The 26,753-nt window shown below is 43.1% G+C and overlaps 2 long non-coding RNA genes across 2 annotated transcripts in view; both read right to left on the reverse strand.

Annotated features, from left to right (window-relative positions):
* LOC117065687 overlaps positions 1–26,753 on the reverse strand; it is a 284,692-nt gene that overhangs the window by 121,666 nt on the left and 136,273 nt on the right. Inside the window, exon 3 of the long non-coding RNA XR_004430022.1 lies at positions 7,814–7,912. This is a non-coding gene — a long non-coding RNA (uncharacterized LOC117065687). The remainder of the gene's footprint in view (positions 1–7,813; positions 7,913–26,753) is intronic.
* Positions 16,203–23,533, reverse strand: LOC117065688. Its single transcript, XR_004430023.1, has 3 exons — positions 23,405–23,533; positions 18,052–18,057; positions 16,203–16,212 (listed from the first exon to the last, which is right to left on the reverse strand). It is a non-coding gene; the product is annotated as an uncharacterized LOC117065688 (long non-coding RNA).

A 26,753-nucleotide genomic window follows, 5' to 3' on the forward strand; every position in this document is an offset into this window, starting at 1 on the left:
TGGTGAAACCCCGTCTCTACTAAAAAATACAAAAAACTAGCCGGGCGAGGTGGCGGGCGCCTGTAGTCCCAGTTACTCGGGAGGCTGAGGCAGGAGAATGGCGTGAACCCGAAAGACAGAGCTTGCAGTGAGCTGAGATCCGGCCATTGCACTCCAGCCTGGGCGACAGAGCCAGACTCCGTCTCAAAAAAAAAAAAAAGAACCCCAAAGAAATGCCCCTTCTTCTGATAGTGTCCCCCCTCTAGCGCCCTCTACTGACAAACGTTACTTCATATCAGCTGGTATAGAAATGTTTTCAGGGTTCAGCTTCAGTATAGCAAAACCATGCAAAGAGTAGATTTGGAGCAGAAAAGCAATAAACTGGTAACTGTCATAAACATGATTTAGATACTATGCTAGATACAGAGTATTCAAAGATGAAAAAAGGTGGTCCTTTCTCTGAAAAAACTTATTATAGTGCTGGAGAAAGTGCTAATTTTTTGGCTTTATTTCCTTTAAAAAAAAATGCTATCTTTCTAAGCCTTCTGAGATTCTCAGAAGAACACTAGGTGTGTTCAAGGTACTATCTTTACATATTGTTAAGTCATTCCCTAATTTAAATTAGCACAAATCAACGTAAGACACAGATACAGAAGAAGACAGCTTTGAAGTCAGACAGCCAGAGTTGGAATCTTGACTCCTCCACTTACTGACTTTGTAACTCTGGGCAAATTACTTAATCTGTCTGTGCCTCCATTTCGTCCTCTGTAAAATGAGGATACAAATAGTATCAACCTCACAGAGTTGTTGGGAAGATTAAATGAGAGGGAGGCATCCAAGTATTTTTAACATAATATCTAGCATATAGTAAGGATTAAATAAATATATGCCATTATTTTTATAATAAATATAATCTTATATATTATATAATAAGCTAGGACTAAAAATAACCTTTTAGAGGCCCCATTTAGGTTCCAAGTGATCAATTTCATGAATCCATATTTGGAGAGATCTTGTTCCGCAGCAGTGCATGTGAAAAAGATGAGAATCTTAGTTGACTCCAAGTTTAATAAGACCCAGATGATGATAATTCCCCTATTGTAGTTTCAGCTGGTCAGTCCACATGTGGACTGTTATCCAGATAATATTCTGGATGCTGCATATTAAATAAACTGATAAATTTTAAAACAAAATTATGTGGAGAATAACAGATGACCATACAAAACAGAACATACAAACAAAAAACAGCTAAAGAAATGAGATTTGTTTAGTTAAGAGAAGATTTAAAAGATACCATAGCTCTCTTCAGCTAGTTCAAGGGTCATATTGTTCTTCTTGCTCTGGTCAACAAAATGAGTAGAGGCATTCAGAACTTGACGAGGAGTGCTTTTCAAGGCCAGGAGCGGTGGCTCACACCTGTAATCCCAGCACTTTGGGAGGCTGAGGCAGGTAGATCACGAGGTCAGGAGATCGAGACCATCCTGGCTAAAACGGTGAAAACCTGTCTCTACTAAAAATCCAAACATAATTAGCCAGGCGTTGTGGTGGGCACCTGTAGTCCCAGCTACTCAGGAGGCTGAGGCAGGTGAATGGCATGAACCCAAGAGGCGGAGCTTGCAGTGAGCTGAGATGGTGTCACTGCACTCGAGCTTGAGCAACAGAGCAAGGCTCCGTCTCAAAAAATAATAAATAAATAAATAAAGTGTTTTTTGGTTCAATGTAAATCAAAAAACTTTCTAAGAACGAAAGCCATTCCAATCATGGTTGAAACACATTTACAGATAGCGATTGGCATCTGCCACTCAAATATTCATAGAGAGGTCTTCATATAGAGCCTGGATAGACACCCATGATGGACTCTGTGATGTGTCACCCAGATCTCTCTTCAGAAATCACTCTCTCAGCCGCTGACAGTATTACCTACAGACTGGCCTTAGCCATCAGCACCTTCAAGGATGGCCTTGATGAAGAAAGCTGTTACCCAAGGTCTTACCCCTCCCGAAGTGGTCTACACGGGTGTACAGGTGTATAATTCTTTTTGTTTGTTTGTTTGTTTGTTTTTAGAGACAGGGTGATTAGCCTGTTCTCACACTGCTAATAAAGACATACCCAAGACTGAGCAATTTATAAAGGAAAGAGGTTTAAATGACTCGCAGTTCCACATGGCTGAGGAGGTCTCACAATCACGGTGGAAGGCAAATGAGGAGCAAAGTCATGTTTTACATGTCAGCCGGCAAGAAAGAGTGTGTGCAGGGGAACTGCCCTTTATAAAACCATCAGATCTTGTGAGACTTATTCACTATCATGAGAACAGCACAGGAATGACCTGCCCCCATGATTCAATGACCTCCCATCGGGTTCCTCCCATGACACATGGGGATCATGGGAGTTACAATTCAAGATGAGATTTGGGTGGGGACACAGCCAAACCATATCATGGGCTGGTCTTGAACTCCTGGGCTCAGGCAATCCACATGCCTCGGCCTTCGGAAGTGCTGGAATTACAGGCATGAGCCACTACACCCAGCCTAATTATTTAGACAGTTCTAGAGGATCATTCCAGCTTCAAAACTTTTCATAGGGTAAGCAGAGGCCTCTATTGGGAATGTCCCAACTTCTCCTTCTGCCCTATTTTGGTTCCTTTTCTTCCACAGGCGCTCTAAGAACACTCTGTAGTAAAGTTCTCATGTGCTAATCTGCATCTCAGAGTCTGCTTCCCAAGGAATCTATCCTGTGACAATACCTGCCCAGGATGCTATTGAACTGTTCTGAGTAGGGTAACAGGCATGGTCCCCTGCAGCCCTGTGACTGCCAAGTCTCTGGGCATCTGAAGCTGAACACTCTAAGTCCACAAAGCTCCATCCTATCCCCTGTCTGCAATCTATATGGATGATCCTCAATAAAACCGTAACCTTCTTTCTAATCACCTGTTCCAATGTTACTTGGGAGGGGCACTTGTTAAATCACTAGGTTTTTCATTCAATCACTTGTTTATTCTTTCAACAAATATTTCTTAAGACCTAAATATGTACTAGGTCTGGTGGGTGCAAGAATGCACAGAAAACCTCTTTCCTGGAGCTTACACTCTCATAAAGGGAGACAGATATTGATGAACACATCATTTCTCAAATTTCAGTCATTTGCATACTGCTTCCAAAATTTTTGCCATATGAACTGTATGAATTAGAAGTACCATAATGGCCTCCCTTCATCCCCTGCCACCCCTTGCTTTCTATACTTGAGCCTCACTGGCATCATGCTTCTTCCTGCCACAGGAAGGAGCTGCTGCCTCTAACTGGAGTGTTCTTCACAAGCCTTGCCATATCTCTTTAACTAGTCAACTCTTACTCTTCCTTCAGATAACAGCTCATTTCCTGGGGGAAGCTCTTAAGTGAAATGAAGTGAAGCTGCCTAAGCCCAGGAGTTCAAGACCAGCCCATGATATGGTTTGGCTGTGTCCCCACCCAAATCTCATCTTGAATTGTAACTCCCATAACCCCCATGTGTCATGGGAAGGACCCGATGGGAGGTAATTGAATCATGGGGGCAAAATGAAGTCTGATTATGGTACTTCTAATTCATATAGTTTATGTAAGATGGATTGTTTTATCTACTTTAAGGCCCATTGTATGCAAAAATACTCATAAAAGTGTAAGTATTCACTACTAGTAGTACTATATAGATATTTCGTCTAATACACATTAAAATAAGCAATAACTTTAACGTCATAAAAGGACATCCACATATCATCTGTCCCGTCATACATATACCACACTTTAGGAAGTAATTTACCCAAGGAATCACACAGAGAAATGTAAAACTGCAACTGTCACAGCTGCTTGCAAAGAAGTATCCAGTATTCTCAGACCATATAAGAAGGGGATTTCACTTCATTTCACTTAAGAGCTTCCCCCAGGAAGTGAGCTGATATCTGAAGGAAGAGTAAGAGTTGACTAGTTAAAGAGATATGGCAAGACTTGTGAAGAACAGTCCAGATAGAGGCAGCAACATATGCCAAGGCCCTGTGGCAGGAAGAAGCATGATGCCAGTGAGGCTCAAGTATAGAAAGCAAGGGGTGGCAGGGGGTGAAGGGAGGCCAGCCAGGGAGGTAGAAGCCAGTGATAGAAGAGGGAAGCTGGTGGACTCCATTCTCCACCATCTGCAGACAACCACGGAGAAGCCACATATACACGATCATCCTCTCTCCCCACACAGCTGAATTATAACACTTCCCTAGACCCTCTGCCAAAGGACACAAATAATCAGTATCAACTTGCATGTATCTGGCCTGGACTCAAATCTGAAACTCTGAAATTTATTTCAGACATGAAACTTTGGAAGCTGAAGTTGTATTTGCTAAATACTTAGATCTTTCATGGAGGCTTTTATTCATTCCATTCAGCAGGTGGAGTAGAGGAAAATGCTTTTTATTCCCAACATATTCCCTTAAACCCGAAAGGAAAAACAAAGTTTGCCAGCATAGCTGAGGTGGGAGTTAGAACAGGGAAGCAGTGATTCTGTTCTGTATCTGAGTCTCATTCATATTGAAAACATGAAGTAATTAGCTTCTTACTGCTGTACTTCCAGAGATTCTGAATTTGATGTTTCTGTCCAAGTTTGGGTAGCTATGCTACTATTCAGTCCAAAAACAAATGAAGCAGCTTAAAAAGAATCACACAACTAAAAACCACATCTTTCACAAGCTACAAAAACAGAAAGACAACTAGGAAACTCTTCAGAGATGGTGCCAGTTCCATGATTCAGGGACAGGAGAGGGGGAATTGGCTGGCTGGAGGCAATGTCTTAATCTGGGTATGAAAATAGATAATATACATATGTTTTTATAGATCTAAGGATTAAAACTCAACAGCTCACATTACTTTTCAGAAACTAGCTCCTTAGAGTCCTAAGGTCAAATAGTGATCCCATGGAAAAGACAAATAAACCAAAGGGAAATAAAGTGAATAGAGACAAAATATTTTTGGTATTCCAGGTTCTATGAGAAACATGACTGATTCTTTATAATAACCACTCTGAATTGATCTCATTCCTTTTTCTAAAAGGCATGGGACTAGGTGTGATGGCTCACACCTGTAATCCCAGCACTTAGAGAGGCCGAGGTAGGTGGATCATTTGAGGTCAGGAGTTCGAGACCAGCCTGGCTAACATGGAGAAACCCCATCTCTACTAAAAATACAAAAATTAACCAGGCATGGTGGCACATGCCTGTAATCCCAGCTATTCGGGAGGCTGAGGCACAAGAAGAACCTGGGAGGCAGAGGTTACAGTGAGCCGAGATCATGCCACTGCACTATAGCCTGGGTGACAGAGTGAGACTCTTGTCTCAGAAAAAATAAAAAAATAAAGTTTAAAGGCCGGGCGTGGTGGCTCAAGCCTGTAATCCCAGCACTTTGGGAGGCCGAGACGGGCAGATCACGAGGTCAGGAGATCGAGACCATCCTGGCTAACACAGTGAAACCCCGTCTCTACTAAAAAAATACAAAAAACTAGCCGGACAAGATGGCGGGTGCCTGTAGTCCCAGCTACTTGGGAGGCTGAGGCAGGAGAATGGCGTGAACCCGGGAGGCGGAGCTTGCAGTGAGCTGAGATCCGGCCACTGCACTCCAGCCTGGGCGACAGAGTGAGACTCCGTCTCAACAGAAAAAAAAAAAAAAAAAGTGTAAAAGGCATGGAGAGGAGATCTGCCTTCCTGACAACCAAGCAATAAAGTACTTTCTGAATTCCTGGTTTGGAAGAAGGGATTGTAACAGACACCAGAGAATCCAGAGAACAAAAAACCGACACTATCAAGAGGTTCACATTCACAACTTAGCTGGTGAATGTGATATACGAACAAATCATTAGAATGTAACAGGAGAGCACTAAGAGGAATATGGACTGGATGCTACCAGAACACAGGTAGGAGCGAAAATTCTACTCAGGGGAGTTAGGGAAGACTTCCCAGACGAGTAACGTTTCAGCTCTATCAGAAGAGACAAGCAGGCACTACGGTTTGCCTGTTCGCATGTCCCCAAAATTCATGTGTTGAAACCGAATCACCAGTGTGATAGTGTTAGGAGGTAGGACCTCCCAAAGGAATTAGCACCGGTATAAAAGAGGCTTGCTGGAACTGCCTTGTCTCTTCCACTGTGAGAACAAAGCCAGAAGGCTTGTCCCTTGCCAGACACCAGATCTACTGGTGCCTTGATCTTGAGCTTCCCAGCTTCCAGAACTGTGAACAATAAATTTCTTACAAGCTATTCAGTCTGTGGTATGTTTTTACAGGAGCCCAGACAAAGACAGCAGGTGTCTACCAGGTGGGGAAGCAGGAAAAGGAAGCAGGACCATGGAGTCTCACCTCACTCATGGATTAGACACCAAAGAGTTGCGCATGAAAGGGAGCCACACGTGGTCAAAGTCACGCCTGACAAGCCTGCAGGGAGACGCATGTACCATCCTTGGGCCAATCCAACATGGCGGTTCCTTCCTCCCACATGGAAACAGATCACAGATCACTGCTTCTTCAGCTGGGCACCAGAGGAGGTCACTGACATGTGCTTGGGGGCTACATCCTATGAATATAGTGAATAATTAAGCACCATCATCACCCTTAGCCAAAAAGTGCTCCTGGAATGAGAGGCCCAGAAAACTGGGGCAACAGCAGACTCCCACCTCACCTCTCACTGGCCTGGGAGCACAAATGCAAGGAGTAGAAGGATGAGCAGATCACCCACACTATTAACTGCGACTTTTTCTTTTCTCTCTGCTAAATAAAGTTTCTTTCTTGTGAGTTAACTATGTGTGTGTGACATCACTTTCCTGCCAAGTAGAGGGCACAAGCTCTGGAGTCCTCTGATGCTACTACTGTATTTGTGATTTCCGTAAGACTTGGTCTCCCTATCTCTAATACGGGGAGAATAGCGTAAGCTTCTTCACTCAGTTGGCATGAGGATTCAGTGAACTAAGCCACACAGATTGCACAGAAACACTGCAAGGCACAGGGAAAGTGGTCCATGAGTATTTACTATTACTGCTATTATTAGGACTCCAGTCAGAGGACACAGGACGGGTTTGGGCCCAAGTACAAGAACAGCAGGTTTAAAGGATGTTGAGCAGCACAACTTGCCAGAGGTGAAGCTGGTAAAGTAGGAAACTTACTTCACAAATCAGGAGAATTTGGGAACGTTCTTTATTGCAGGACTAAGCTTCCACTCTGCCTTTGGGCAAGAAGAAACCAGTGGAGATTTGAAGCAGGTAAGTCATAACTTGACATTTTGATTAAACTGAGATAGCTCTAGCTGTACCATGGAAAAGAAGGTGGGAAAATCAACCAGGAGGCTCCTGCAGGAGGTTAGTCTTGAGATAAGGAGAAAATAAATTGGCCAGGCACAGTGACTCACGCCTATAATCCCAGTGCTTTGGGAGGCCGAGGCAGGAGGATCTCTTGAGGCCAGGAGTTTGAGACCAGCCTGGCCAACATGGTGAAACCCCATCTCTACTAAAAATACACAAATTAGCTGGGCATGGTGGCACATGCCTATAATCCCAGCTACTCAGGAGGCTGAGGCATGACGATGATGATAATGACAGTCTCGGCGTGGGTCCCCCCAAAACAGACCCTGAGACCATGACTTGGGTGCAGGTTGAGAGGAAAGTCCAAGTACAAGTTGAGGGAGGAGAAAGGCAGACGTGGAAGGGAGAAGGGCCAAAAAAGGGCATATCCCTGAGCAGGTCACTGCTGTAGAAAACTGGTCTCAATTCCAACGGGGGCGCTCTGAGGGACTGTGGAGGAAACACCTCAGAATTGCCCAGCAAGGGAAGCTGGGGTACTTACCCACTGACTTCCATCCTTCTGTGGTTGGTTTCTACTAGAGGTGTAAATCCCAGGACTTCTGGGCTGCTCTGCCTCTGGAATGACAAGCTCCTGGAGCACCTTGGGGAGAGAAAGAGAGAGAGGTGGGCTTTGAGGTGGGAAGTTTGAGTTTGATTGGGAACTGTCCTTCAGGGCTGCCTGCGAGCTCAGAAGTGGCTGACAGGATATGGGGAGTTGAAGAGGAGGAGGAGGAAGAGGAGGAGGAAGAGTAATTGCAGCAGGCAACCTTTACTGGGTGTTTCCCATGGGCCAGGCATGGTGCTAAGCACTTAATATAAATACATTATCACAGTCTACCCTTACAACCCTCAGGAGGTGATGATGCTCTTAGTGTCTTCATCTTATAGATGGGGAAACTGAAGCACCAAGAGGTTATATGATATACCCAAAGTCACACAGCAAGTAAATGATGACACCCATACTTGAGCTCATGTATTCCAAGTCCAGGGTCCACACCTTCCGTCACTACTCTATACTGCCTCAGAGAGAATGGCAACATGCTGGGAAGAAGGGATAAATCTGAGAACAATTTAGGGTAGTACTGTCCATAGAATTTTCTATAATGATGGACATGATATCTGTGCTGCACAGTATAGTAGTCATTAGCTACATGTGACTCTTGAGCACTTGGAAATGTGAATTGTGTGACTGAAGAATTAAAATTTGAATTTTATGTAATTTTAATTAATTTAAATTGAAATAGCAATGCATGGCTAGTGGCTACTGAACTGGACAATGAAAATTTAGGAGGTAGAATATCCTGCCCTGAAGAAGGTGACGATGACTTAGAACTTCACCAGCATGATGATGTTATACTGCATGGTGATGTGTGCCACAGTAAGTTACTAAGAGTATTTTAAAATCTGAAATTAGGGTGGGCGTGGTGGCTCATGCCTGTAATTCCAGCACTTTGGGAGGCCGAGACGGGAGGATTGTTTCAGCCTAGCAGTTTGAGACCAGCCTGGGCAATGTGGCAAAATCCCCTCTCTACAAAAAATACAAAACTTAACCAGATGTAGTGGCACATGCCTATAGTCCCAGCTACTTGGGAGGCTAAGGTGGGAGGATCTGTTGAGCCTGGGAGGTCGAGGCTGCAGTGGGCTGGGATCGCACCACTACACTCCAGCCTGGGTGACAGAGTGAGATCCTATCACAAAACAAACAAAATCTGAAATTAATGAATTTTAAATTTTTTATTTTAAAATGTTATCAAATGAATGCAGATCCATAGTTTAAAAAGTCGTATGGTACTATAGGGTTTATAACAAAACACAGCAGCCTCCCCTCCCGTTGCACCCACTTCCTGCTCCCCAGAGGCAACTACTTTCATTTCCTCTAGATATTTCTTTTGATAACTTTGTATTTCTAAATATCATGTTGACATTGTATTTCCTGATTTTTCTTCAATATTAAACAGTATCTATTGGCTTCATTATGGGAAATAAGGATTTAGCTTCTTGCCCTATCCGCCAGCCAGATGTATACATAGACTCCACTGCATCCCAGTGCCGTTTGCCCTCTCCCTATGTAGCCACAGCACACCATTGGTTAGATCAACATTCAATGTTTACATAGTAAAACTATGTAACTGTTAGTTGTATAAAGACCACACAGATGATTGTGTTTCTTTTCTTACAGCAGTGTCTGGTTTTTATTGCTTCCATTTTCAACCTGCTTATCATTAATTCAGGCCGGGCGTGGTGGCTTACACCTGTAATCCCAGCACTTTGGGAGGCCAAGGCTGGCAAATCACAAGGTCAGGAGATCGAGATCATCCTGACTGACACGGTGAAACCCCGTCTCCACCAAAAACTCAAAAAATTAGTCGGGCATGGTGGCAGGCGCCTGTAGTCCTAGCTACTCAGGAGGCTGAGGCAGGAGAACTGCTTGAATCCCGGAGGCGGAGGTTGCAGTCAGCTGAGGTCGCACCACTGTACTCCAGCATGGACAACAGAGTGAGACTCTGTCTCAAAAAAAAAAAAAAAAAAGTCATTAATTCAGGCCCAAACTTTCTGGTAAAACTCTATAAAAAGTCTCTCAGTACAGTCAACTACATTGCTTATCACTTCAACTTTTCATTGCAATATCCATTCTGAAGCCCTCCAATCTCTTTCTCCAATTCATGAGGCTGTTCTCGGGGCCTCCTGCAGGGCAGTCACCCTGTGGCTTCCCTCCACAATTTTCCTGGGATTCCTTATAACCCCCTCCTGTTTTAGACTGGCTGTTCTAGGATCCCACAGAATCTTCTTTCTTGATTTATTCTTCACCCACCTACCCATCTTTTAAAATATCCTCCAATAGCTTTTTTATAAATGGTACATGGAAAGTCCCTTTTTAAAAAGGGGCTTTGTCATGAAAATGTCTTTATTCTAGCCTTTTACTTTTGTGACAGTCTGGCTGGGTATGGAAATTTCAGTTGGAAATTATTCTCCCTCATAAACATGAAGACATTGTTCTTTTGTCCCCTAAGAATACTGAAATGAAAAAGTGTGATATCATTCTGATTTCTGATCAATTACATGGCATGCCTTCTTTTCCTCTGGAAGTTTTCAGTATCTTCTTCACCTCCAGTGTTTGAAATGTTTTAATAGTGAGCCTTAGTGTGAATATTTTTATTCACTGTGTTGAGTTTGTGGTGGGCCCTTCCAATCTAGAAACGTATGTCCTTTGGTTCTAGGAAATTCTCTGGTACAATTTATTAGATAATTGTCTCATCTATTTATTAAGTATCCCCTGCCAACCCAGCTCTACTGTTAGTAGAAGCTTGACTTCCTGATTTGATCGTTTAATATTCTTTTTTTTCTCTCTCTCTCTTATTTTCCATCTTTTGGTGTTTTTTTGTCATATTCTCTGGAAGATTTCTTCCACTTGTTTTAAATTAAGGAAGAATTAAAAGATGCAATAATTAAATGAATGCTTAGTCTTTGACTGGAACTTGATTTGCAAAGTATAACTATGAAAGACAATTTTGAAAAAATTGGAGGAATGTGAATATGAAATGGATATTAAATGATATTTAAAAATTATTAAGGATTTACTGAAGGATATTAGGGAATTATTATTAAGTTGTATAGTGGTTAATTTTATGTGCCAATGTGTCTAGGCCACAGTCCACCAATATTTGGTCAAGTATTATTCTAGATACTTCTGTAAAGGTATATGCTATGCAAGGTTAACACTTAATTAGACTTTGAGTAAAGCAGATTCTCCTCCATAACGCGGTGGGCCACATCCAATCAGCTGAAGGCCTGAATAGGAAAAAGACGGACCTCCCTTGAGGAGGAAGGAGTTATGCCAGCAGACAGCTTTCACACTCAAACCACAACATCGGCTCTTCCTTTAGGTATTTTTTTCCTTATTTATTTTGAGATGAGAGTCTCACTTTGTCTCTCGGCTGGAGTGCAATGGCATGATCATAGCTCACTGCAACCTCAAATTCCTAGCCTCAAGGGATCCACCCACCTCAGACTCCTAAGTAGCTGGGACTACAGGCAAGTACTACCATGCTCTTGAGTTTTCAGCCTGCCATCATACCCTGCAGGTATGATGGACTTGCCAGCCTCCACAATCGTGCAAGCCAATTCCTTAAAATAAATATCTAACTATCTCATACACACAGACACACACACATACCCCCTGTTGCTTCTGGTTCTCTGGAAAACTCTAATGTAAGTTGTTAAGCAGTGGGTGTATGAGTGTTTATTATACTATTCTTTTTACTTCTGTTTTAAAATTCCCAAAGTAGACAGTCAAATCAAAGAGGAAAATTAAAAAATCATAGCAGTAGGTGGGCAGTACTGGGGGTTCATTAGTCAAGTAGATGAGGTTTTTAAACTCCTCAGGGAGTGGGAGCAGGTAGGAAACTAGGTCTTGAGCTGAAGGTAGGCAGGAACTGCAATTGAGACATCTGTTAGCCAGGAGTTTCGAAGAACTACACTCTAGTCAGAGAAGGGATGGATCAAAAAAAAAAATAGCTTATTCATTGGCCTGAGGATGCAGCTCTCTTCAACCTTGTGCCATGAAGAAGAAAGTTCTCCAAAACTTTATAATCATGAGCCTGTCCTCAAGAAGATTTGGGCTACAAAGTTATACCTGCTTGGTCTAGGAACCCTTAGCCTTAGAAATTAACATAAGAAAGAGGTCCGTGATATTCCTGGGACACCAGGTGATAGCAAAGAAAAGCCTCTCTGTAGATCTAAAGCCCTCAATCAGGATGCTTGGTGTTTCCATGTTTACTGCACCCCAATCAATAGCTTATAATTCAAAAATTACTTACAAAAAGTTAAATGAGAGAGAGCCAGCAGACACACCAACTGTACTTCTGAACATGCAAGGGCTTCAGATACTGAACATTCAAAAGCTTCAGGACACTGACTGGATACAGGCCATAAAATAAGAATCTTTAAAATGATCCAATACGTTTTTCAAAAAGGACTTAAAATTGAGAAATAAAAAGGCTATCATAAACACTAGCAGATTTAATTCAGAAAGTAACTAAATACAACTTCAAATGAAAAATGGAGACATTGAAATTAAAAACCCAATAGGCAGAAACTTCCAGAAATGGCAGAGGATTGAAGTGGTTTTGAAATGTTCCCACTGATAACAATGATAAAAATAAGTTTTGGGGGAAAAAAAAAAACAAAAAAAAAACTTTTTTAAAGACCCTGGAGAGAATCCAAAAGCAGATAGAAGCAGGAGACTTTAATCTTAAAAACCGCCACAGGAAGGAGTAGGAATTTCAAGTTTATATCTTCCCCACCTGAGGGTGATGTCCAACCCTCACAGCGAGGGCTGTGAAAAACAGCCACGGAAAAACCGCAGCCTTACCAGCTAAGGGTTCCACAGATTGGAGTTCAAGGCTGAAAAGTAGCTAGAAGTCTACAGGAAAAGTACTGGCAGCAGAAAAACCACAGAAGAAGTATAAAACTCTGAGTATAAACTCTGTCCAGGTCTCTGGCCAAAAGCTAAACTACACATATGTGGTAAAAGACCCTGAGGAACCTGGTGAAAAAGTGGACAGAAACCAGAGCAAAATCTCCCCTTGAATACAGAGCTTTGTGAATGTGCTGCCTTTTAAAAACAAACAAACAAACAAACAGACTTAGTACATTTCCTAACCATGCACAATTCAGGTGGCAGAAAATTGAATCCTGTAGCCTTGAAACGTCAGAGACAGCCTAAAATCAGCCAAATAGCTATAAATCAGGGAGAGGGAGCATCTATAAGCAAGAAAATGCACAAAGAAGGTGACTTCCATCTCTGCTGAAATCCTTGGCTAACTACCAAATTACACAGAAACAGGGAAAACCCCCAAAGGGGCAGGCAGAAAAGCAGCAATGGGAAGCCATAAGAAGAGAGATACTGGCTGCTGGGTATCACAAGGGGACAAAGTTTGTGGTTGGAGACTAAAGAAGATAACTGCCTACTAGAACAAAAATTCAGAAGTCCTCAGAAGAATACAACAGGATCTAGAGTTGCCACAATGAATTATCTATAAGGCCCAACCTTTTTTTTTTTTTTTGAGATGGAGTCTCCCTCTGTCACCCAGGCTGGAGTGTAGTGGCAGAATCTCAGCTCACTGCAAGCTCCACCTTCTGGGTTCACGCCATTCTCTTGCCTCAGCCTCCCGAGTAGCTGGGACTACAGGCGCCTGCCACCATGTCCAGCTAATTTTGTTTTTGTATTTTTAGTAGAGACAGGGTTTCACTGTGTTAGCCAGGATGGTCTCGATCTCCTGACCTTGTGATCCACCCGCCCCGACCTCCCAAAGTGCTGGGATTAAAGGCGTGAACCACCGTGCTCAGTCTTAAGGCCCAACTTTCAACCAGAAATTACTATACATGCAAAGAACATTAAAGTGCACTCTACACTCAGAGAAAAAGGCAACCAATAGAAACTGATTATGAGTGGCTCCAGATGTTGCATTTAGCAGACAAAAATCTTTAAACCAGTTATTACAAATATGTTCGAAGAATCCAAGGAAAATGTGATATACATTGAATGAACAGCTTGGAAGTCTCAGTGGAGAAATTAAAACTAAAACACATATAAAATAAAAAAGAGGGAAATTCTAGAGTTGAAAAGTACAAAATCTGACATTTTAAAAGTTCACTAGATGGGTTTAACTGAATATTGGGGATAGCAGAAGGAAGAATCAAGGAACATGAAGATAATGCAACAGAAATGCCACACCCAAACAACAGAAAGAATGAAGATTGAAGAAAAATGGAGAGAACCTTAGAGACCTGGGGGAACAATATCCAGATGTTCAATATACATATGATTGTAATTCCAGAGGAAGAAGAGAGAGGAGGGAGTAGAAAAAATATCTGAAGAAATAATTATTGAAAATTTCCCAAGGGTCATAAGGAAAGTTTTAGGGGTGTAGAAATGTTCTGTATTTGACTGTGGTGGTGATTTCATGGGTATATACATTCATCAAAACGGATCTAATTGTACAATTTAAATAGATGTGCTCCTATTCGCAATAGCAAAGACATGAAGTCAACCTAAATGTCCATCAATGACAAACTAGATAAAGAACATGTGGTACCTATACACCATGGAATACTATGCAGCCATAAAAAAGAATGAGACTAGTCTTTTGTGGGAACATGAATGGAGCTGGAGGCCATTATCCTCAGCAAACTAACACAGGAACAGAAAACCAAATACCACCTTCTCACTTGTAAGTGGGAGCTAAATGACGAGAACTTATAAATATAAAGGAAGAAACAACAGACATTGAGGTCTACTTGAGGATGGAAGGAAGGAGAGGAGCAGAAACGATAATTATTGGGTACAAGGCCTAATACCTGGGTGATGAAATAATCTGTACAACAAACCCCCATGACACAAATTTACCTATGTAACAAACCAGCACGTGTGCCCTTGAACCTAAAATAAAAGTTAAAAAAAGAAAACTTGGGAAATTAAAGGAATAATAAATACACAAAATAAATATTAATAAAAATAAATAGGTATGCATTATTGTACATAAATTCAATCTTGGTAAAGTTGCTTTAAAAAGTAAATGATGGCATAAACTTCCCCCCTCCATCAAAAAAAATCCTAATGTATGGGTTAAATAACATACTGAACACATCTGAAGAGAATACAGAAAACAGAAAAATAGATTTGCAGAAATTAACCAGAATGCCATGTGGTGAGATAAATGAGCAGGGTAGAGGCATGAAAAATAGAACGAGTGGAGGAGTTTCTGTAGGACAGAAGCATGGAAATGTGGTGAGATGGTATGTGGAGAGATTATCACGGATGATTTTCCAGTTTTGAGGAAAGACAAGAATCCTGAGGTTCAGGAAGGAAATGGAGCCTCCTACAGAACAAATAAAACCATATCCACATCTAGGAACACCTTTGTGAGTGTGAAGAATGACACAGGAACTACATTAAAAACAGCTGGAAGAGCCAGGCACAGTGGCTCACACCTGTAATCTCACCACTTTGGGAGGCCAAGGCGGGCGGATCATCTGAGATCAGGAATTCGAGACCAGCCTGACCAACACGGTGAAACTCCATCTCTACTAAAAATACAAAATTAGTGGGGCGTGGTGGAGCATGCCTGTAATCCCAGGGAGGCTGAGGCAGGAGAATCACTTGAACCTGGGAGGCGGAGGTTGCGATGAACTGAGATCGCACCTTTGCACTCCAGCCTGGGCAACAAGAGTGAAACTCTGTCTCAAAAACAAAAAACAAACAAAAACAAATAGCTGGAGGAAAGAATAATGACCTCCACAGTGGCATTTACAGTGGCAGCAGACTTCTCAACATGACGACAGTGGCCAGGAGACAGCAGAATCTGGTCTTCAAAAAGCTAAGAGAAAATAACCATCACCCTGCCCGGTTGGTGCCTCATAGCCAACTGCAGATCCATTTCTGAACTTCTGTTTTGCACCTTCTCATGACCTCTTCATTCTCGGCCATCAAAATAGGTTCAGTCTCTTAGGCTATTAAGGGATTTTATTTAAAGTAAACAGTGTTAATGTGTTCAGGGTGTTAATGACATAATACTGTGGCCTGCCAGTGTTGACCTAAGCCGCTTTTATTATAATATTACTAAAATATGCACAAATATATAAAACTAGGTATAAACCTCATATGCTTATAGTTCTTTAAAGTTGTTTAATAGTAAACAACTATTAAACCCAAACGTGTAAATATATGTGATTTATTTATAAATTAAAAACAAAGTTACAGTGCCAATAAAATCCAAAACATTGACATAAATGTGACAGAATGCACCATCCATTTATCTGTTGATGGATGCTTGAGTTGTTTCCACAGACAAAATACCAGATTCTTAGAAACTAGAATCCTGCAATATAGTTTTACGCTTTCTGTTTCACTGTGGGAGGCCAGCATAGTGGCTTACGATGATGGGTCTGGAGTCAGACTGCCTGGGTTTAAATCCCACTGTGTGATTTGGGTAAGTGACTGAACCTCTTAGTTTCTATCCACTTTCCTGTAAAGTGGATGTAGTAAGAATACTTACTCATGGGGAAGTTGTGAAGATTCAATGCAACAATGCAAGGAAAGCATTTAGCCTTGTGCCCAGGACACACAAAGGGCTTCCTAAGTTATTATTATCATTGTTGTAATTATTCCTTTTTAATGATAAACCCATGTTAACCTCTGTTCCATTATTTTTAAAGGCTAATCAATTTAATCCCAAAAGACTATTCAATGAAAAAATCCTAATGACCTTAGGACATACAAAGCTGGCTCTGTGTTCACCTTCACCTGCAATGAATAAGGCATCAACCACCAGGCTTTTTTGAGTTTGGAATGCCTTAGTTAGTGTGAGCCACTGATGACATAGTTTTCACACTCTGTCTTCTCTTCAGTCTACCTTGCGATGGGGTAGTATTAGCCTTCCCTCGGTCCCTGCGTGAGCATCAACTTCCATGCAAACCTGGAAACTGAAAGAGTATGGTCAGACACTCCCCGAGTGATCATCCAGGTGATCCAGAATAGGTTTACAAGTCCTTTCGTCCTTTCAAAAGAAAACAGAAACACACAGACACACACACGTACACACTCATCCCCCCGCCACACACACACACACACACACACCCCTCCTAGAACTCTCTGACACTTAACAATGTGTATGTGGACTCTGGTTCTCTCTCTCTCTCTCACTTTCTGTTAGATTTAACAACTTCCTGGAAAGAAGGGTTTTAAGCCAAAAGAATCTCTTGGGGTGAGAATATTAGGCTTGGCGGAAGGCTACGGCAGGGGACTGGTAAAGGGGAGGGTTTGTTACACTCTAGGAGCAAAAGAATGCTTATGCACATAAAAAAAAAAAAAAAAAAAAAAAAAAAAAAAAAAACTCTGCTATATATCCAGTCAACAAAGAGGGCAAGCCCAGCTGTAGAGAATGATAACCTTATACTTCTTAGTCTCTATGGAGTGGCAATTCATGATAAGAAAGGCTAGACTGAACTCCTATCTTTACAATGTTTATCAGGGGAAATTTAATAGGCCAACTAGCAACATTGGAAGAGAAACTGCACTACTTAAAAATACCATTGCTTTTTAATGACTTTAGCCCCTACTGTATACAAATGAAGCTACTTAAATATAAATTATAGCTATCACTTAATTAAAGAAAGTCTATTAAGTTCTTTGAAGGTGTATCCGTGAAGGTAATCATAATCTATTTCCCAAACACTTTACAGTTCAAACTGGCCCTACTACCAGTCATTCTAAATGGGTGTGGAATTAGCTGAGCTCTGAGTCTGGGTAGGTTCAGACACATTTTACAAATAAAAACAGATCCTGCAGAGTGTGAAAGCTTCTTCCCACATGGTACTTTTGGCCCCTATCTCCTTAAGTCTTCTCCTAATGGCCTGGCAAACCCTGTGGAGAAATGAAGCAAGGGCCAGACAAAGTGGATCACATGAGATGTTATCAAAGACTACTTCCAGACCCAAGCAAACGATTACACCACGACTTAAGCCAGGGCACGCAAACAGAGGCTGGCTCCCCCAGTGGGCCCTGGGTCATTTCCACGAGTCCCCTTTTTCCATAACCAAATTCTGACTACCGTCTTCCTCCTCTCAGGACACAAGGGACATTAATGGACAAAAAAATGGGTAGAATTCCTAAAATCCTTTAAGCTTACAAAATACAAAGAACAATGACTAGATTCACACAAAATATCAGATTCTTAGAACTAAAATCTTCCTTCCCCTGCCAATTTAAATTAAAAAGTAGGGGTGGCAAAAGAATTAAAAGCAGGTGAGCCCAGGAAGCTGAGGTTGCAGTGAGCCAAGATCACACCACTGTACTACAGCCTGGGTGACAGAGCAAGACCCTGTCTCAAAAAAAAGATCAGGCACAGTGGCTCACACCTGTAATCCCAGCATTTTGGGAAGCCGAGGCGGGTGGATCACTTGAGCCCAGGAATTCAAGACCAGCCTGGGCAACGTGGTGAAAACCCATCAAGCCTGTAATCCCTGCACTTTGGGAGGCCCAGACGGGTGGATCACGAGGTCAGGAGATCGAGACCATCCTGGCTAATACGGTGAAACCCCATCTCTACCAAAAAATATAAAAAACTAGCCGGGCGAGGTGGCGGGCGCCTGTAGTCCCAGCTACTCGGGAGGCTGAGGCAGGAGAATGGCGTAAACCCGGGAGGCGGAGCTTGCGGTGAGCTGAGATCCGGCCACTGCACTCCAGCCTGGGCGACAGAGCAAGTCTTCGTCTCAAAAAAAAAAAAAAAAAAAAAAAAAAACCTATGGCCGGGCGCGGTGGCTCAAGCCTGTAATCCCAGCACTTTGGGAGGCCGAGATGGGCGGATCACGAGGTCAGGAGATCGAGACCATCCTGGCTAACACGGTGAAACCCCGTCTCTACTAAAAATACAAAAACTAGCCGGGCGAGGTGGCCAGCGCCTGTAGTCCCAGCTAATGTAGTCCCAGCTACTTGGGAGGCTGAGGCAGGAGAATGGCGTAAACCCGGGAGGCGGAGCTTGCAGTGAGCTGAGATCTGGCCACTGCACTCCAACCCGGGCGACAGAGCAAGACTCTGCCTCAAAAAAAAAAAAAAGAAAGAAAGAAAAGAAAAGAAAATTAGTTGGGTGTGGTGGTGTGTGCCTGTACTCTGGAGGCTAAGGTGGAAGAATCGCTTGAGCCGGGGAGGTTGAGGCTGCAGTGAACCGAGATCATGCCACTGCACTCCAGCCGGGGTGACAGAGTGACATCCTATCTCAAAATAAAAAAAAAAAAATTAAGGCCGGGCGCGGTGGCTCAAGCCTGTAATCCCAGCACTTTGGGAGGCCGAGACAGGCGGATCACGAGGTCAGGAGATCGAGACCATCCTGGCTAACACGGTGAAACCCCGTCTCTACTAAAAAATACAAAAAACTAGCCGGGCGAGGTGGCGGGCGCCTGTAGTCCCAGCTACTCGGGAGGCTGAGGCAGGAGAATGGTGTAAACCCGGGAGGCGGAGCTTGCAGTGAGCTGAGATCCGGCCACTGCACTCCAGCCTGGGCGATAGAGCGAGACTCCGTCTCAAAAAAAAAAAAAAAAAAAAAAAAAAAATTAAAAGCAGGGACACAAACAAATACTTGTATGCCAATGTGAATAGCAACATTATTCACAATAACCAAACAGTATAAATAACCCAAGTGTCCCCTACAAGAGTGTTTAAAGAAAATGTGTTGTATACACGTAATGGAATAGTACTCAGCCATAAAAAGGAATGAAGTGCTGATACATGCTACAACATGGATGAACCTTAAAAACATTATGCTAAGTGAAAAAACCCAGACACGAAAGGCCGAGTATTGTATGATTCCATTTATATGAGAATATCTAGAACAGGCAAATTCATAGAGATAAAAAGAAGATGAGAAGTTGCCAGGATCTGGGGGAAATGGAGAGTTATTGCTTAATGGTTACACAGTTTCTATGTGGGGTGATGGAAACATTTTGGAAACAGATAGTAGTGATGGTTGCACAACAGTGTGAACGTAATTAATACCAGGTACTGATTTGTATGTTTCAAGATAGCTAAAGGGGAAAATTGTATATGTTTTAGCACAATTAAAAATAATAATAAAGGACTTGAATAACTGGAAACAACTCAAATGTCCTTCATCAAGTGAATGAATAATCAAATGGTGGTACATCCATATGTTGAAATAAAATGGAACGAACTATTGATATACACACAACTTGGATTGATCCCAAAGGCATTTTGGTGAGTCAAACAAGCCCATCTCAAAAAGGTGACATGCTGTAGGATTCCATGCACATGACATTCTTGAGAAGACAAAACTATAGGGATAGAGAACTTATGAGTGGTTGGCAGAGGTTAGGGGTCAGGGAAGCATATGCTTATAAAGAGACAGCACAAGGGAGCTTAGTGGGGGTGGGTGATGGAACTGTTCTGAACCCTGATTATGGTGGTGGTTACAAGAAGCTATACACATGTTAAAATTCATAGAATGAGTCACCAAATTTTTTAAAAATCAAGTTTTTGTTTGTTTTTTTGAGACGGAGTCTCGCCCTGTCACCCAGGCTGGAGTGCAGCAGCGCGACCTCAGCTCATCGCAACCTCCACCTCCTGAGTTCAAGCAATTCTCCTCCTTCAAAGTAGCTGGGATTATAGGTGTGTGCTACCACACCAGGCTAATTTTTGTATTTTTAGTAGAGACGCATTTCACCATGTTGGTCAGGCTGGTCACGAACTCCTGACCTTAGGTGATCGGCCCACCTCAGCCTCCCAAAGTGCTGGGATTAGAGGTATGAGACACTGTGCTCAGCTAAGTTATTTTTTAAAAGTGGGGTAGCAAATGGCACCAATTGCTATCACTGCTCTTACAACTCTGATTTCCTGTCTCTTTTTTCTACTTTTATTTTAGAATCAAGGAGTACATGTACAGACATGTTACAAAAGTGTATCGCATGATGCTGACATTTTAGTACAAATGAATCCGTCACCCAGATATTGAGTATAATATCTGTGGGTTTCTTAATCTCTTAAAATTGTCCAAAGATCAGTCTAGGGGGAAACACAACTTGTACAATTAAAATACAGGAGTTATATTTCTATTCCTAGAAGAGATTCTTTCCCTGCACCTCATCCACTCACATGTAGTCACACTGTTTTGTCTTTTCAGCCTTGACGTCTTTTCTGGACAAAACTTCTTTCATTTGGGAAAAAGAAACGTGGCTGTGTCCCAATGATAATGTCCACAGAGTCCTGGAAAATACCGGAACACACATCTATCATGGCACAATTAGGGCAGTGCTCAGAACCCTTCCTCTTAGGTGCTCCACTGGCATATTCTTAAAGCACAAGTCTCCTAGGTTGTTTAATAAGGATAGCCCCTGAAAACCTTCTGGTTTCATTACTGTGAGTACCTGGAAGTACCCAGTTCCACAACAGCCCATATAGGCTCCATCTAATAAACACACACAAAAAACTGTGGGAGACCCTGGATCCAGCCCAGTGGTCTGCAGGAGAAAAATGCCAAGAGAAAGCTCCCAGCTATCTCATGTTTCCGTGATAATTCATGCTGCACTGGCAGCTCTAGCCTTTGGAAGCCTCTGGAAGCCCCTGGGACATTATTTATGGCAGCTACAGACAGCTACAGGCCCTGGATGTGAGCTGGACAAACTTGGGAGAAAGCAGAGGACTGACTGCCCTGTTTTATCTCACCATGCGCTTCCTCATCTCTCCTGTCTGGGTAGGGGTGTCACCCAGTGAAAGAGTATTTTACAAGCAAGCCATTCATCAGGACTCCTAATTAAAAAGCTGGAAAGCGTAACACTGGAGTTGGTTTTGCCATCTTCCAACACCTCATTAACCTCATCACTGGTCTTCTGTTGAGGGCAGGATGCTCAGGAATTACTACATAGGATCTATCCTTAATGCTCAAGCAGAAAGAGAAACAGCAACCCTACTTAAAAAAAATACTTCCCCCAATCCCCTAGATCATGAACAAAACAGGAAGGATGTGACAAGGGGAGAAAGATCTACTTAAAGTTTACTAAATTTAGGAATATGTGCCTTTACTCAGAGGAAAATAGAGGAGGAATATTAAGTAACCCATTTTTCATAGGCCTTTCTAGTAAAGAGGAAGATGTTTTCTCAACTTCTCTCCGAAAAAGACAGCTAAGAATAAATAGCTAGGGCTTTGACCCATACTGTGAACCAAAAGTTGTACTTTTTGTGAATTTTGAACTTATCCCAAGTACTCCTTCTTTTACTCAACTGCAAAACTAAACTTACATTTTAAATACATAAATAAACCTCAGGGATGTAGTTCAAACTGCAACCATGTCCATTTATTTTCCATGACTGGTGAACTGAAACACAAAAATATTCACACAACCAAACCAATATTTCTATGTTTTTGACTCCGGTATCATGGAAATGAGAGGAAGAAACTAGGTGGTATTCAGGCAGCCATGACTCTTACTCTATCTCATTTCTGGTGAAAAATTGGTAATACTTGAAGGAGATAGTCCCAAGTGGTAGGACAAGACCAAAAACTGGACCTGAATCTGTGATGCTCTCACTGACCCACCAGTACCAGCCTGTCTTCCTTTGCTGGTTCCCTACAAGAAGGAAGTTACAGAGCCCATTTTTTCCATCAAAATAAGAAATCAAGAAACCTAAAGATAGATTCTATCTTTTTTGGCCTACAATAAGTTAGCAGGGCTATGACATTGCTACCCAGTCACTTGGATCTTTTCCAAAAAGTTGTAACGGATACCTCTGCAATCGGAACGGAATGGCAGACACAAGGCCAGATATTTTATCTCACCCAGTTAGGAATTAATGGTGCATGTGGACAGATCACTAGACAAGCAGGAACATGAATGTATCTGCAAATGTTGACATCCTAGACAAAAAATACTGAAAACCAGTGGTTTGCGAAACACGGGGCACCCATATGAGTCACAGGCTGTCTCCTCAGACCCACAGCTCCTCTCACATTTGCAATCGTTTTTGGCTGGCTTTTCCTCCTCTTCTTTCATATAAGGGTCTGTTCTTGGCCTCTTTCACTCTCCTTGGGTAGCTACAGCTGTTCTCATCCCTTCAAGGACAGCCTGTTTCCTGGTGGCTCTCAATCTACGTCTGCAGCTTCTTTTCTTTTGGGAACTGCAGGTCAGTATGTTTAACTGCCCACTGGCCATTGACATGTGGATAATCCACAAACACCCTGAGAGTCACCTGCTTTCCCTTCCTCAGTCCCAAATCTATTCTTCCTGTATTTGCTCAAGAAAATTCTGAGCTCCATAGCCAACGTAACTCCAAAACATTTCCTTTGATGCTTTCTCGGTCTCAAAATGAGCGTATTTCTAGCAAGGAAGCACGAGGTGATGATGCTGTATAAATGTGCCTGCTGGCCCCTGAGGCTGGGGGGAGAGGTATGGGCAGGTGAGGCTGGAGTGATGCGGAGCCATTTCCAGAAGACAGGAACTGATTGTGTGAAAGCTGGGGATGCTGAGCAAACAATGTACTATGGGCTCCAAGAGCTTTCAACACGTGCGCTCAATCGTTTATAAAGACCTACCTCATTGTGGCCGGGCGTGGGGCCTCACGCCTGTAATCCCAGCACTTTGGGAGGCCAAGGCGGGCGGATCACGAGGTCAGGAGATCGAGAGCATCCTGGCTAACACCGTGAAACCCCGTCTCTACTAAAAAAATACAAAAAATTAGGCGGGCGTGGTGGCGGGTGCCTGTGGTCCCAGCTACTCGGGAGCCTGAGGCAGGAGAATGGCGTGAACCCAGGAGGCGGAGCTTGCAGTGAGCCGAGATCACGCCACTGAACTCCAGCCTGAGCAATAGAGCGAGACTTTGTCTCAAAAAAATAAAAAATAAAAAAGCCTACCTCATTGTTGACAACGTAAAGAAAGTTAGGAAAGTATGCAGAGTTTGCTTAGGTCTTCAGGATCTCAGAACATACGAAGTTCCCTTTAGCAAAGGCATTATGTCATTAAATCAAACTCAAAGTCTTCTAAAGAAAGAGAGCACAGTCTTCTGGAAGGAAGGAATGATTGGCAGTGTCAGATGCTTGTCCCCTGACTTTCTGCTCTCTGCTTTAAGGTCCTTCAGCTGTGTCTGACCCTGTCTCTAGCTGAAGCATTGACAAAATTCCCTTTCTGTTTCTGCTTCTGTCTCAGACCAGCTGGTAATTTTATATAGAACATTATAGGCTGGGCGCGGTGGCTCAAGCCTGTAATCCCAGCACTTTGGGAGGCCGAGACGGGCGGATCACGAGGTCAGGAGATCGAGACCATCCTGGCTAACACGGTGAAACCCCGTCTCTACTAAAAATACAAAAACTAGCCGGGCGAGGTGGCGGGAGCCTGTAGTCCCAGCTACTCGGGAGGCTGAGGCAGGAGAATGGCGTAAACCCGGGAGGCGGAGCTTGCAGTGAGCTGAGATCCGGCCACTGCACTCCAGCCCGGGCGACAGAGCAAGACTCCGCCTCAAAAAAAAAAAAAAAAAGAACATTATAAAAGAAACAAGCAAACAAAAATAAAGCACAATTATTTCCTCACATAGTTCTAGGACTTAAAAATCTAGACATCATTTAATCACCAGTCTCTTTTTTTTTTCTGGTAGCCAAATTTTTTATTTGTTCATTTCTTCTTCTCCCCCCTCCTCTCCATTCCCCTCTTCCATCCTTCTTTTTTTCTTCTTTTTTCAGACAGGGTGACTGGAGTGCAATGATGCGAACTACAGCTTCAACCTCTCGGGCTCAAGTGGTCCTCCCACCTCATCCTCCCAAAGTGCTGGGATTACAGGCACGAGCCACGACCCCCAGTTTGTTTGTTCATTTCTGCATTTGAAGTACTCATCAGTAACATCCTCCACCTGAGATTCTTTGCCACAGTTCTTAACTATGACACAACACAACTGACCACTGTACAGGGTCTTCCCTCTCTGTCAATTTCACAGAAGCCACCTACCTGTCCCCTTGGCTTCTTCTGTCATCACTCTCCCTTAAGTCTGTTGGAGTTCAACACAAAGGGCCTCCCCTGACTTGACAGAGGTGGGCTCATCATGCAGGCTCACAGAGATGGGCTTGGTACTCATCTAAGGCTCTGGCAGCTTTGTAAATCCTTATGCTGGGCCATCATGGATGAGGGCGGTCAGCACTTCCTGTAAAGCAGTGTTAACGTCCAGGACACTTCCTGCAGCAGTGGCTTCCTGGACCATGGCGGTGGGTCATGACTGAAGCCAAATCAAGGCCACACCTGAGGCTTCACATGACTCAGCAGCAGGAGGGAACGAGCAATCACCAAACTCTCTTTCTTTTTATAAACGGGGAGACTAAGGTCCCGAGAGAGTAAGTGATGGGCCCAAGGACACAAAAGTATTTTGTGGCAGAGGCTGAACCTGAACTTGGTGACTTCACAGCCTGTCTTAGGTCCTTTTCATTCTCTCAAGCGGCCACTAAAACAAGGTCTTGACTGCGTGCCTCCACCCTGAGGGGTACCCCCACTTGCCTCCCTACTATACATTCTCCCACCAAAACCTTGTTTTGTTGGCTCCTGGAAACTCATCTATCCAAGTATCTTGCTGTATTCAGGGTCAAACCCCAGCTTCTCTAATAAACCAGACCCTTTTTCTTGTTTTGAGACCGAGTTTCACTCTTGTCTCCCAGGCTGGAGTGAGAAGGCGTGATCTCGGCTCACTGCAACCTCTGCCTCCAGGGTTCAAGCGATTGTCCTGCCTCAGCCTCCCGAGTAGCTGGGATTACAGGTGCCCACCACCACATCCGGCTAATTTTTGTATTTTTAGTAGAGATGGAATTTCACAATGTTGGCCAGGTTAGTCTCAAACTCCTAACCTCAAGTGATCCACCCACCTCAGCCTCCCAAAGTGCTGGGATTACAGAAGTGAGTCACTGCACCTGGCGCAGACCCATTTTCTTTGTAAACCTTCCACTCAGTTCCAGTTTCCCATCTAAGCAACATACCTGGTTTACAGTGAGGTTATCTGCTAATGGGAACTGACATCCTCAGGTCTCTGTAAATGACAGTGGCTCAAGTAACTTGTTCCAGCCCCTTGGAAATCTATGGTGACTCTCCCAAACAACATAGGGAAGTGGGCTCTCCAAATGCTGAACAGTCCACTTTCGATGTACTAATGCCTTAGTCATATAATAACCATAGCTGTATGTGTGTACACAGACACAAGCTCACACAATACAAATCAGAGCCTATGTGTTGATGATGGTTGTTTTGCTGTAATATTTAGCACCAAACACCAGCAATAAAGGCCCTTGAAGATCATGGGAGTTTACCTCGCATGATGCAGTAGACTCCATCCCAGGCTGGAAGTCATTATAATGTGTTCTTTGTCCTGATTTTGCGAGCCAGAACCCCTACAGCCCGATCTGCATGCCAGCTCAGGATAGCTGAGGAATCAGCCTACATCAGCAGGAATGTTATTTGCCTGAGGCCCCCAAAACCTCATAAAATAGTGGTTTTCAAGCATCTTTGGCTATCTCTAACGGGCGGAGATGAGGGACAGTCTCCACATTTGTAAAAGATAAATGGTTGAGGAGGACATTATATGATGTGTAAGATTTCTTTTCTAGAAGTTTATATATGGATCTAAAATTTCCTGGGTTTGCCTTACAGAGGGTGTTTAAGGCAAAACCCAACTATTTTTCTTGAACTCCTGCTTCTGGGCACCTACCAGGGAACATGAAATTGTCTCCTTTCCCCATTCCACTCTCAGGTAAGGTCTGAATTTGTTTTTAAAGATCTGAGCACCCTATCCCTGTCACCAACCTCTCTCCTTCCCTTCCCTCTCCCTCACCCCTTCTCTTAGAAGTAAACTACATTTTGGCCGGGTGCAGTGGCTCATGCCTGTAATCCCAGCACTCTGGGAGGCTGAGGTG

The sequence above is a fragment of the Trachypithecus francoisi genome, unplaced genomic scaffold (assembly GCF_009764315.1).
Source record: "Trachypithecus francoisi isolate TF-2019V2 unplaced genomic scaffold, Tfra_2.0 Lachesis_group2, whole genome shotgun sequence".
NCBI classification, from domain to species: Eukaryota; Metazoa; Chordata; class Mammalia; order Primates; family Cercopithecidae; genus Trachypithecus; species Trachypithecus francoisi.